This window comes from Acomys minous (genome assembly GCF_964271855.1).
Source record: "Acomys minous genome assembly, chromosome: 6".
NCBI lineage: Eukaryota > Metazoa > Chordata > Mammalia > Rodentia > Muridae > Acomys > Acomys minous.
Genome location: NC_140487.1, coordinates 45,249,144 through 45,260,626, shown reverse-complemented (window position 1 = coordinate 45,260,626; position 11,483 = coordinate 45,249,144). Strand labels below are relative to the sequence as shown.

General features: G+C 37.2%; 1 long non-coding RNA gene across 1 annotated transcript in view; it reads right to left on the bottom strand.

Annotated features, from left to right (window-relative positions):
- Positions 1–327: 327 nt before the first annotated feature.
- Positions 328–11,483, bottom strand: part of LOC311600533 — a 50,951-nt gene continuing 39,795 nt past the window's right edge. Inside the window, exon 3 of the long non-coding RNA XR_014780273.1 lies at positions 328–769. This is a non-coding gene — a long non-coding RNA (uncharacterized lncRNA). The remainder of the gene's footprint in view (positions 770–11,483) is intronic.

The window sequence follows — 11,483 nt, the reverse complement described above, 5'->3', positions numbered from 1 at the left end:
GTGCCCATCACACCAGCACTGGGCAGGGCATGCGGGACACGTGGGAGGACACAGACAGGTAGATACTGGCCCTTCCTGGTGGACAGTGTAGCTGAAAAAAGTCAGTTCCAGGTTAGTGAGATCCTGTTTAAAAATAAGGTGAACAGTGATAGAGGAAGACTCCTCATGTGGCTTCAGTCACACACACACACACACACACACACACACACACACACACACACACCACATTAAAAACAAACAGCATACACATACATTAAAACCAATCCAACAAAAACCCATGAGAGCATTCAGAAAATACATTGCTTAAAAATAATCCTCATAGCCGCGTGCAGTGGCACACATCTTTAATCCCAGCACTTGGCAGGCAGAGACAGGTAGATCTCTATGAGTTTGAGGCCAGTCTGGTTGACAAAGAAAGTCCAGGACAGCCAGAGGTATTACACAGAGAAATCCTATCTCAAAAAACCAAATCAACAACAACAACAATAATTTTCTTCTTCTTCTTCTTCTTCTTCTTCTTCTTCTTCTTCTTCTTCTTCTTCTTCTTCTTCTTCTTCTTCTTCTTCTTCTTCTTCTTCTTCTTCTACTTCATAAGCTGGTATATGGACATACCAACTGATTTAGAGGTTAGCAAAATGCTTCAGTGTTTTACACACAGGCAAATTTGAAAGTGAAACATGCTGTTAAAACATCATTGGCTATGTATCTTGAAGGGGATTGCTAAGGTCATGTTCAGGACACACTTGCCAACAGCACAATCCTGGCAAATCTGTAAAGAGAGGAATGGAAACCATCAAATTTCAAAATCCTTTTAGACACTTCCAACTCTAGTTGCCCTACACATGGACAATAAACATAGTTTGCTGTTGCTTACTCAGGATTAAATGAGACATTTTCCTTGCTAAGAAAAAAAAAGTTCTTGTGATAATAGAAAAAGATATTTGATTGTTGTCATCTTGTTGTCATCTTGTTTGCTTTTTGTCTCTGGTGAGGGGAAATCAAACACATCTCTCATGATAGTAAGACACATAGGAACTCTTACTAGTGAATTTTCTTAACCCCTTTCAAATGCTTTTATTAACAAAAAATTTATCTGCTAATTTCAGGAGAATTGGAGCAAACCAATGAAACTCTAAGACTAGAATAACCAATGGTTCCAGTCCCTGGGCTTTCCCTGAACTAAGTTATTCCATAATTTTAACAAAGTAATCAGCTTGGATTCATGAGCTGCAGCTGATAAATAGTGGATGACTCCATGTAATTAGGATTTTTCCCCTTCTATTCTGCCTGAAAGTTGATAGGACCAAGCACTGCACATACTCAGTTTTAGCATGGATGATCAGCTCACAGAACATCCTACTGTGCAGACACCAAACAACCAGTCTAGAGATCACAGTTATTGGAAGAACACTGGTCTCAAGCCTTGATAGAATGCACAAGGTACTGCTGATGTTCAGACCATGGTAAGGCCCCAGCCACGGATGCTTAGACCTGTGTATTCACTTGGTCAAAAGACCTTAAGCAAGCAAAAAGTCTTAAGAGTCTTCCAAAGAGCAGATATCCAGAACAGGTTTGCCAACCACAGACCTTTGAGTCCAGCTAGTAGCAGTGGACCCAAGATGATATGATGTGTTTATTCTTCTGGAATCGCTATTTTCATACTTATCTTTCTTTATTCTTAATCCTATTTGTTCTTGTATTTTAGTGACCTCTATAATTTTCTCCAAACTATTCATCAATATTTTTATGGATGCTATAATTTTTAAAAGGTAAATCTCCCTTTCTCTATTGCCAAAAGAAGTAAAATCTAACAGGTTATTGGAACTGGTGCCCAACCTGATCCTGAGAGGAAGGCTTAATGGCTACCCAGCTAAAACACCAGAAAACATTTCACTTCACTGCCCTCTTTGGGTTTTCATGAAGTTTCCTCTCATTACAAAGCCCATTGTCAGCTTTTTAAAAAATATAAACCTTACCAACCAACATACTGGATGCATATGGACTTGAGAGTGGCATTGATTTTGAGGTTGTCTTAAACCATTTTGGGTTCTATAATAGAATACCACAGAGTGGGTAACTCATAAACAGGAGGATTTACCTCTCCCAGAGGCCAGGAAAAGCAGGGTGGACAAGCGTGAGCTAGCTGGAAGGCAGGCAAGCTGGGTAATAGCCTTGTCCACAAGGAGGATGACCTCCTTGATCTCTGATGCGCCTCTTCATGCTACCACACAAACAACCTTGGAAGCTGGAGTCCATGTGTTTACGTCACAGCAGTTAAAAAATAGACATGTCTATCTTTTCTGGATGCAGAAATCATTCTGTTAATTTTTTTTTAATTAAGATTTTGTAGAGAGCTTTGCAGGAATTGTTGAATGATAAACAAGAGATGGGCCAGTTAGTGTAAGAGACTGAAACCATCTCACTCTGATTAGGCTAGTTTGCACACTATTTATGATACTCATTTTTGTAGCTGTGTGTGTATGTATGTGCATGTGTACAGGAACATATGCACATGTGTGTGCATGTGTGTGTAGCTCTAATGAAAAGCTCAGGTATCATTTCTCAACTGCTTTCAACCTTGTTTTTTGAGATGAGGTTTGTCATGAGACAGAACCCACCATTTGGGTGAAGCTGGCTGGTTAAGAAGCCTTGAAGGTCTGCCTGTCTCTGCCTCACCAACACTAGAATTATATGTGTGTATCACCACACTCAGCTCTTCTTTTCTTGTTTAAATGGGTTCTGAAATACAAACTCAAACACTATATCAAATGAGCTATCTCACCTACCCACAATACTATTTTTTTAAATATTCTGTAAGAGAGCTACACAAAAGATATTTCTTTTACATTTTTGGTTCATAGTTATTTTTGTGTTATTAGTAAAGAGTAAAGTTATTGTTTGCAGTCTGTTGTCTAATCTTCAAAATAAAAGTTTTCATACTTTGAAAAATCTTGCCTTATTAGGAAGTATGTTCTAATCTAGTATACAAGTATGCACTTCTAAAAGTCAATGAAATAATACCTACATTTAAAATGTATGATCCATAATACTTTTTGTCAAATTGAAAATTGTATTTTGTATGCTTTGAAAATACTAGCTGTAACACAGTAAACTGACTGACCACTAAAGAGTTATAACTTAACTTGTGCCTACTATGTCAACAGACTGGGGATCCTTTGTGTGGCAATTTTAACTATGTCTATTCAGTTATATAAAAATTTTATGTTTTGAAAAGGCTTAGAGATGGCTACCACAAAAAAATCCCATCTGAGTAATGGAATTACTTCCACTGAAATTCAATCAACAAGTTAATCCCAGATGTTCCAGTACCAAAGCAAATACACAAGAAATATGAATATTTAAGGCAATGTGGCTCCTCTGAAAAGGATTAAGTCCACAGTAAAGGGCCCCAAGGGGTGATAATTGAACGAAATATCTGACACAGAATTTAAAAGATTGATTAAAAGAATGTTCAATAGCATTTTTTTAAAGGTCACAAAAACTCTAAATGAATTCAATGAGCTGAGGGAAATAAGTCAATAAAGGATGTGAATAAATTTGGATTTAATTAAGAAATATAAATGCATCAAAAATTCAAACTGAAAGTTTGGAAATGAAAAGCTAAATTTCTAAATTTCCCTTTGACCAATGGAAATCCAGTGAATAATCTCTGGTAGAAAAGATCATGTACGAGGCAGACTTGGGCTTGATGACAACCTGAAAATGTCAGATATTTCATACAATGACAAAGACAAAAACAAAGTACTAAGGAAGTATGAACAGAATGTTTGAGATTTGTAGAACACATGAAAATATCAATTTTTTTCACCATGGCCACAGACTGAGAAGCTAAAGTCATAGAAAATATATTAAAGAAATTCAAAAAATATTCCCAAATCTAGAGAAAGAGATGACAGTTAGATATAATGCAATTAGAACATCAAACATTCAAAACAGAAAAAAAAAACAAAAAATGCCACATGTCATGTTGTAGTTTTAAAAAAGTAGTAAGATTGAAGTTACAAGAGAGAAGCAATAAACCACATAGAATGATAAACTCACAAGAGAAATTGATTTTATAAGGTAAACTCTCTAATACAGAAGACATGAGATTCTGGGAGCATTTCAATCACTGGGAGGAAATTAAGAGCCAACCGAAAGTCCAGCAAAACTATTCTTCATAATTGACCTGAGGAGAAACCATGGTAAGTACAATAAAAAAAAATGCACGCTCACTAAGAACTGTAGAAAAAGAAACTTACATACTGAAAAAAAAAATGATCACACCCATAAGGGCTCAGGAAAGAACAGAGTGCAATAGAAAAGTAAATAAGCAGTGAGAATTAGGGAAGTGCCAGATATTACAAAAATAAAAAATGAATGGAATTAATATTTACCTTTCATTGATAACTATAAATGTTAATGATAGATTAACATCAAACAATGGCATTAAAGCAATAATAAAGTCTCCTAATCAATCCAACAAAAAGTTCAGATCCTGAAAAAATTTGCTGCAAAATCTATTGACTTTTTAATGAGTAACAAATACTATTATTTCCCCAACAATTATCCAAAGCAGAAAAGGAAAGGAAGTTACTATCATAGTCATAGTTAGCTTCAGCTGTCAACTTAATACAGCCTAGAGCTGACTGAGTGAGTCTTGGCTAAGGTATTGTCCAGATCAAATTGGCCTCTGGCAATGTCTGAGAAGGGTTCTCTTGATAGATGGATAACATTGGGGGCCCGTCCTACTGTGGGCAACAGCATCCCTAGACAGGTGGGCCTGGGCCATATAAGAATTCTAGCTGAGTGTGAACCAGCAAGTGAGTCAGTGAGCAAGCCACCACGTAACATTATTCCAAGGTTTCTGTTTTGAGCTTCTATCCTGCATTCTTGCCCTGACTTCCCTCAGTAATGGACTGCTTTCTGGAGGTGTCAGGTAAAATAAACCCTTTCCTCCTGAACTTGCTTTTAGTCAGAGTGTTCTATCACAGCAACAGACAGCCAAGTAGGGAAGCTACCAAACATTTTTTAATGAAGGAACTATTTCAAAACTAGATAAGGACACATACCCAAACGAAGAAAATTATCTGATAATTCCATGATTAACATAGACCCACAATTTCCTAATAAAACATTGCCAAACAAAAGTTAACTACACGTAGGAAGTTAACCCACAATAAGCAAATGGGCTTCATTTTAGGAATGAAAGGGTGATCCAACATAGGAAAAACCTATAAACATGAGCCATTGCATAATAGACCTAAGAAAGAAAATCAGATGTTCACTTCAATGTAAGTAGGAAAGGCATCTAGCAAAGTTCAATAACCCTCTATGGTAAGAGCTCTGAGAATTTGGGAGAAGAAGGAACATACATCAACAAAAAAACGTAATCAATATATCATCTAGTCTCTCCTGTCTTAGTGCAAGGGCTAGTTATACTCCAGATTTTATAATAATTTATTTTCTAGCTATTAGCTATTCCTCAGTTCTTCTCTCTGGCTCTCTGTCTTTGAGTGAATACCTATTATGTACCTGAAAAATTCTAAGCCCTTGGGATATCCAACAAAAATAAAATAGATAACATTTTATCTACATTAAAACCAAAACTCCATTTTAATAAAATGACCAGCCCCAAAGTATATTATACATCATAAGTGTCTTGTGAACACCTGTATGCTTAATGCTTGCTCCCTAAGATAATTATGCTCCTGGAAGGTTACAGAACATTTTGGAGGTGGGATCTAGATAGAGGAAGTAGGCCATTTGGAGATGCCTTGGAAAGACTATTGGAGCCTGTGATTTGAATAAGAATGGCCTCAATATGCTTGTATATATGAATACTTGGTCTCCAGTGGATAGAACTGTTTGGGAAGGATTAGGAAGTATGACCTTGTTTTAGAAGATGTGTCATTGGGGTTGGGCATTAAAGTTCCAAAACGACTTTGCCATTCCCAGTGTTTTTCTGACTCTTCCTTGAAGCTCACAGTGCAGTTTTCTGCTGTTGCTACACCATGCTTCTGTTCCTTCATCATAGATTCTAATCAACCCTCTGAAACCATAAACCCAAATTAAACACTTCCTTTGATAAGTCTACTTGATCATGGTGTCTTATCACAGCAATAGAGAAGTAACTGAAAGGATCCCAGCCACTGGCCCTTATTTTCCTTGTTTTCCTGGCCACTGTCAAGTGAGCAGCTTTCCTGTACTCCTGTCACAATGAGCAAGTTTGCCATAGACTTGAAACAGTCTATCTAGATGACCACAGGCAAAGCCTCTGAAATCAAAAGCCAATGTAAATCTTTCTTCTTTCTAATGGTATTTGTCAGGTATTGTGTCACAGCAATAGGAAGGTAACTAGTAGAGGCTATCCATCCTCCTGATCAACTGCACTAATGGCATCATGAAAAGAGGTCATTAGGAGTGGAAAGCAGCCCTATCTAAACATTTAATAAAATTGTTTGTCAGAAAAAAACCTTAATTTAACTTGCTCTGTAGAATAGAGCTCTGTATCTGATTGAGATTTCAGAAGATCTTGAGGTCTTCAAGCTAGTTTTCCTTTTTTCTGCCATTCAGAACATATCTCTGCCCCTTAACTGGACTAGGCACATTAATCCCAAGACTTCCACTCTTGTCTTTGCATCTCTGTAGAAATGAGAAAAGAACAAGGTCACCATCAAGTCCTTTCATTTCACAGTTTTAACCCGATGGTCCATCACCACAGTTGCTCAGCCTGCCTGAACCTTGTCTCTAGCAGGCCTGTATTTCATGGGACCACAGAGGTTCACTTAAATAGTTGTTTGTTGTTTGTTGTGTATGCCATGTCTTAATCGAGGGTCATTGATAAGTTGTCTTCGAGTAGGTCAGATAACCAAATACAGTTTCACAAAGAAAAAGCGCATTTGTCAACAACTTTGAAAGCAAGAACTGCTTCAAAATTATGATACAAGATTATGATACAAATCGGGAGCCTGCAGTATAAATGCTGACTTCTGAACGACATTCCATGACTGAGCAAGAGATGAGGTTGTGACCCTGTGATATTCGTAACTGTACCTTCTCACCATCAAAGCAAGTGACTAGATACTGATCTCCAATGAAGAAAGATCCCAACATGTTTCCCGTCCTTGAAGGAGAGGGGGCTTAACAGCATGGAGATCACCTTTGCTCACATGTATTCTGCCTATGATAGCTTCCCTTCTGACAGCCAGGACCTCAAGCAAGCATCCAAAACCACTTTGCAAGGGAGTCAGGCTTATCAGAGACTCAAAAGATAGAGGTGCAATTAGATGTCCATCTGTTGTATCCATCACAGAAAATAGTTTTCTGTAAATAATAGGATTATAGTGCATGTTGAGGATTGGTTTTAATAAGACAGCTTAGTTCTCCGTCTACTGTTTCCTTTAAATTTATATATATATATATATATATATATATATATATATATATATATATATATATATATATATGGAAAAAAGAAACAAATACTCTAACAAACTGAGTTTTGTATAAGACTATAAAAAAATCTGGAAACTAAAATTTCAGATCTACCAAAATAAATTCTGAGTCCACATGTGCCATCTTGGAAACTAATGTACTGTCTATTAATGATGGCCAACAAGACACATCTGGGTAAAGGTATGAAATTTTTCATTCTGAATCAGGTATGACCCTTGAGCTAGTTTTCTTTTTTTTTAACTTGTCACAAATACAGACATATTGGCCTATAGGAGTGTCTATAGAGAATTTGTATTTTCTTCTTCTTTTTGTTTTTTGGGTTTTTTTTGTTTTGTTTTGGTTTTGGTTTTTTGATACAGGGTTTCTTTGCAGCTGTGACTATCCTGGACTTGCTTTTGTAGATCAGGCTGGCTTGGAACTCACAGAGATCTGCCTGCCTCTGTCTCCCAAGTGCTGGGATTAAAGGCATTCACCACCACGCCCAGCTGGGCATTTTCCTGATTGACACTTGATATGGAAAGCACTCACTGTGGTGGTGTCACCATTGGGAAGATGGCCTCAAGGATATGAAGAAAGTAAGCTGAGAAAGTCATAGGAAGAAGCTGGCAAACAGCCTTCTTTCAGCCACTGCCTTTGGGTTCTTGTCTTGAGTTCCTGCTCTGACTTCTCACTATAAACTGCAAGCTTAAATAAATTCTTTTCTCTCCAAATTTTTGGTTTTTGTGTGTGTGTGTGTGTGTGTGTGTGTGTTTTAAATCATAGTGTCACATATTGTCAGATCAATAGAAATTCTAACTAACTCTGGAGAGCAGAGAGATCTCATAAGAAAGAAAAGGCTTAAAGGCTTATGCTACAAGCATAGTGACATAGGGGGTATTTGTCAATGGCAAGAATGTTTAGTAGAAGAAAATCTATTACACACAAGATAACCGTAACAACAGTGGCACAGCCTCAGAGGTACATATAGGCTGAGTAACCCTCATCTAGAAAGCTGGGACTAGGCCTCCGAAGTACTTTTGACTTTCTGTTTGGCTCTCATGGTGGAAAGGGTAGCTCTTGAGCTTAGAGTTCTGGAACGCTGCCTGCTACCCTTTTCCCTTTACCTGAAACCTCTAACAGTGAAGAGAAGAGCATTAAAATAGGATTGAAAAGGCAATAAGCACAGATTTTCCCAAAAAAACCTTGAAGGGAAATATTAAAAATTCATCATCAATTTTCTCATAGATGAAGAAAAAACATTAGAAACATTTCATTGAAGGTTATGAAATTTTAATCCATGTCTCCTATCTACTGGAAAAGCATTAATCCTTGATGGTTTAGAAAAAAATATATCTAACCTTTATGAAAAAGATGATTCCAGTGTTGTTTTGACTGTTTCAAAACAGAAAAAAATTTCTGATTATTGACCTGTTTTTTAATAGTAGTCTATTTAACAGTATAACCAATGGTTTCATCAGGACATTTTTATATATGCAAAAAGTGTACTGTGATTGTATTCAATGCCCACTTCCTCCCTCACACCTGTGTCCCTCACTCCCTTCCCCCTCCCACCTCCGTTTCCTGATAGTCTCTGCTCTACTCTCACCACCTGAACAGATAGCTCAGCAGTTATGAATGGCACTGCAATAATCACGGATGTGCAGGCCTCTCTCTTGTGTGACTTTGTTCTGTTTTGTTGTGAAAACTTTTTATTAATTTATTCAGATTACATCTCAATTGCTATCCCCTTACTTATATCCTCTCGTTCTTCTGTCCCTCCCGCTTTCACCCTATTCCCCTGCCTCAGGTCTATGCCCGAGGGGGATAGTGTTGTGTGACTTTGATTCACATGGCAGTTCTATTTGTAGCTTATAAGGAATCCTCATGGTGATTTCCTCCATGATTGAACTACATTCCTACCAGGATGTGCACGGTTGGTTCCCTTCCCTGTGCATCCTCTCCAGCATGCATTGCTTGTTGTCTCTTTGGTGATAACTGACTGTGGGAGATGGGATCTCAGCAGAGGTGTTTTCTTTGTTTCTTTGGTCATTTCTTTTCTGCAGTCCTGGGGTTCAAAGCCAAGGCTTTGCGTGAACTAGGCAAATACAACCAGCTTCTTCTGCACTTCTTAATTTTTCCAAGTCAGGGCCTTGCTATGGAGCCCATGCTAGGCCTTGAACTGTCTCTTTCTCTGCCTGCTGAGGTTTATAGATCAATTTCACCACTTCTGTACTCTCATTCAGTACAGTTTAGATTTGCATGTCCCTAATAGCTAAAGATGTTGATAATATTGTGTGTGTGTGTGTGTGTGTGTGTGTGTGTGTGTGTGTGTGTGTGAACATTTTTGGCTGTTCACATTTCTTTAAAAAGGGCCTGTTTATGGTTTGGATCAGTTGATCCCTTGTTGCCAACTTTTGAATTCTTTATATAGCCTAGCTATGAATCCCTGTCAGAGAAATAACAGGCAAATAGTCCCCACCTCACTCTGTGGGTTGCTGTGCCTTTAACCTCCTTTGCTTTACTGTGCACATTTTTATATGTTTTAAGGACATATATACATGCCAATATTCCCCGAACCCTCACAAAAGTACATATGAAGAAATTGTATTTTATGCCTACTGCTATCAGTGGAAAAATCTTAAAATATTCATTAGCAGTCAGAATGTACAGATCCACAAAAACAAAAACAAACAAACAAACAAAAGAACATGCAGCAATGCAGCACTTACATTCTAAACCCACTTCAGTCAAAACTATAAGGAAGGGTTCACCCTGAAAAACATTAATAGGATTTATCACACAACTTTTAAGAAATAGTTTGTGTATTTAATGACAAAAAAAACCACAGTTAATTTAATGTTCATTCTTGAGTTTTAAAATGATCTTTAATAATACAAGCATTTTAAGTAGAAGTGGATGGACACTATCTTACCACAGTTTGCGTGTATTATGAGAAGATGTATGTGCAAAGACTAAATATATTTTTCGCTAAAGATGGTTTGTAATACCAACACTGCTTACTGTTATACTGATGCTATTGGATAACATAGTTAACCTAGAGAAACCAACTAAAAATGTAAAATGGAAGAAGAAACTGGCCTATTCCTACTTGTGGATCACTAGGGTTGCTTTTTTGTTTTGCTTTTGCTAATTTTTATTTTGCATCTATATACAAAATTCTTTACCAGTGAATTAAAAATAACCTTGGGAGTAACAATTAAGGTATTAAGTTGAGGAGTAGATTCACTAATCTACTTTTTGTTCTGTCTTCCCTATATATTTCTATATTCCCTCTTCTTTCTTATCAACCCTTTTCTCCAAACCTACAAATGAAACATAAAGGAAAAGAGAGACATCCCTAAGTCCAACCTTGTTTTATCTCTAAATAAGACCAATACCAACTTATAACCAACTCCCAATGAAAATAGACATCTATAGTCCAAGAAAGCAACCAAAAACCTACCCAACTCCCCTTAAGAAAAATGGAATGTCTTCTTCTTAAGGTTTCTTCCAGCTGATTTGGGACAAATAATATCTTTGTAGGGGCCCAAATAAAATTGGAGAAAATGGTTTTAAAAGCTAGGAATAGCATTTGTGGTCCAGTTTCTAAATGTTGAGAAATTCCACACTTAATTAAAGTCCTGTGTGAGACAGTCTGAAACGCTAGACCAATTGGGATTGGAAGCTTTCTTCAAAGCTGTCCTGGGAGCTATCCTGTTCTGATGAGAAACAGCAACTGAAGCACTTGGTACTGAAACATGAAAGATGCAGGATGTCAGTGTCCAGCATGCTGAGAAGAATGAATCCTGTCAGGCTGTCAGGTCTGATCTAGCATCAGTGTCCAGTTCTTTTGTTCTGAGAACATATCATTTCTCACAAGCATTGTACAGTCCTAAAATTATAAATATATGAGGTGTCCATGATGCACAGAACAATTAAAGCTGGTTCTCTGCTCTTTGTATGAACAGAAGAAAGACATTTGTAAATATTCATTCATGCCATACAAAGAATGGCATCTAATAATAAATCACAAGGACTCTGTAACC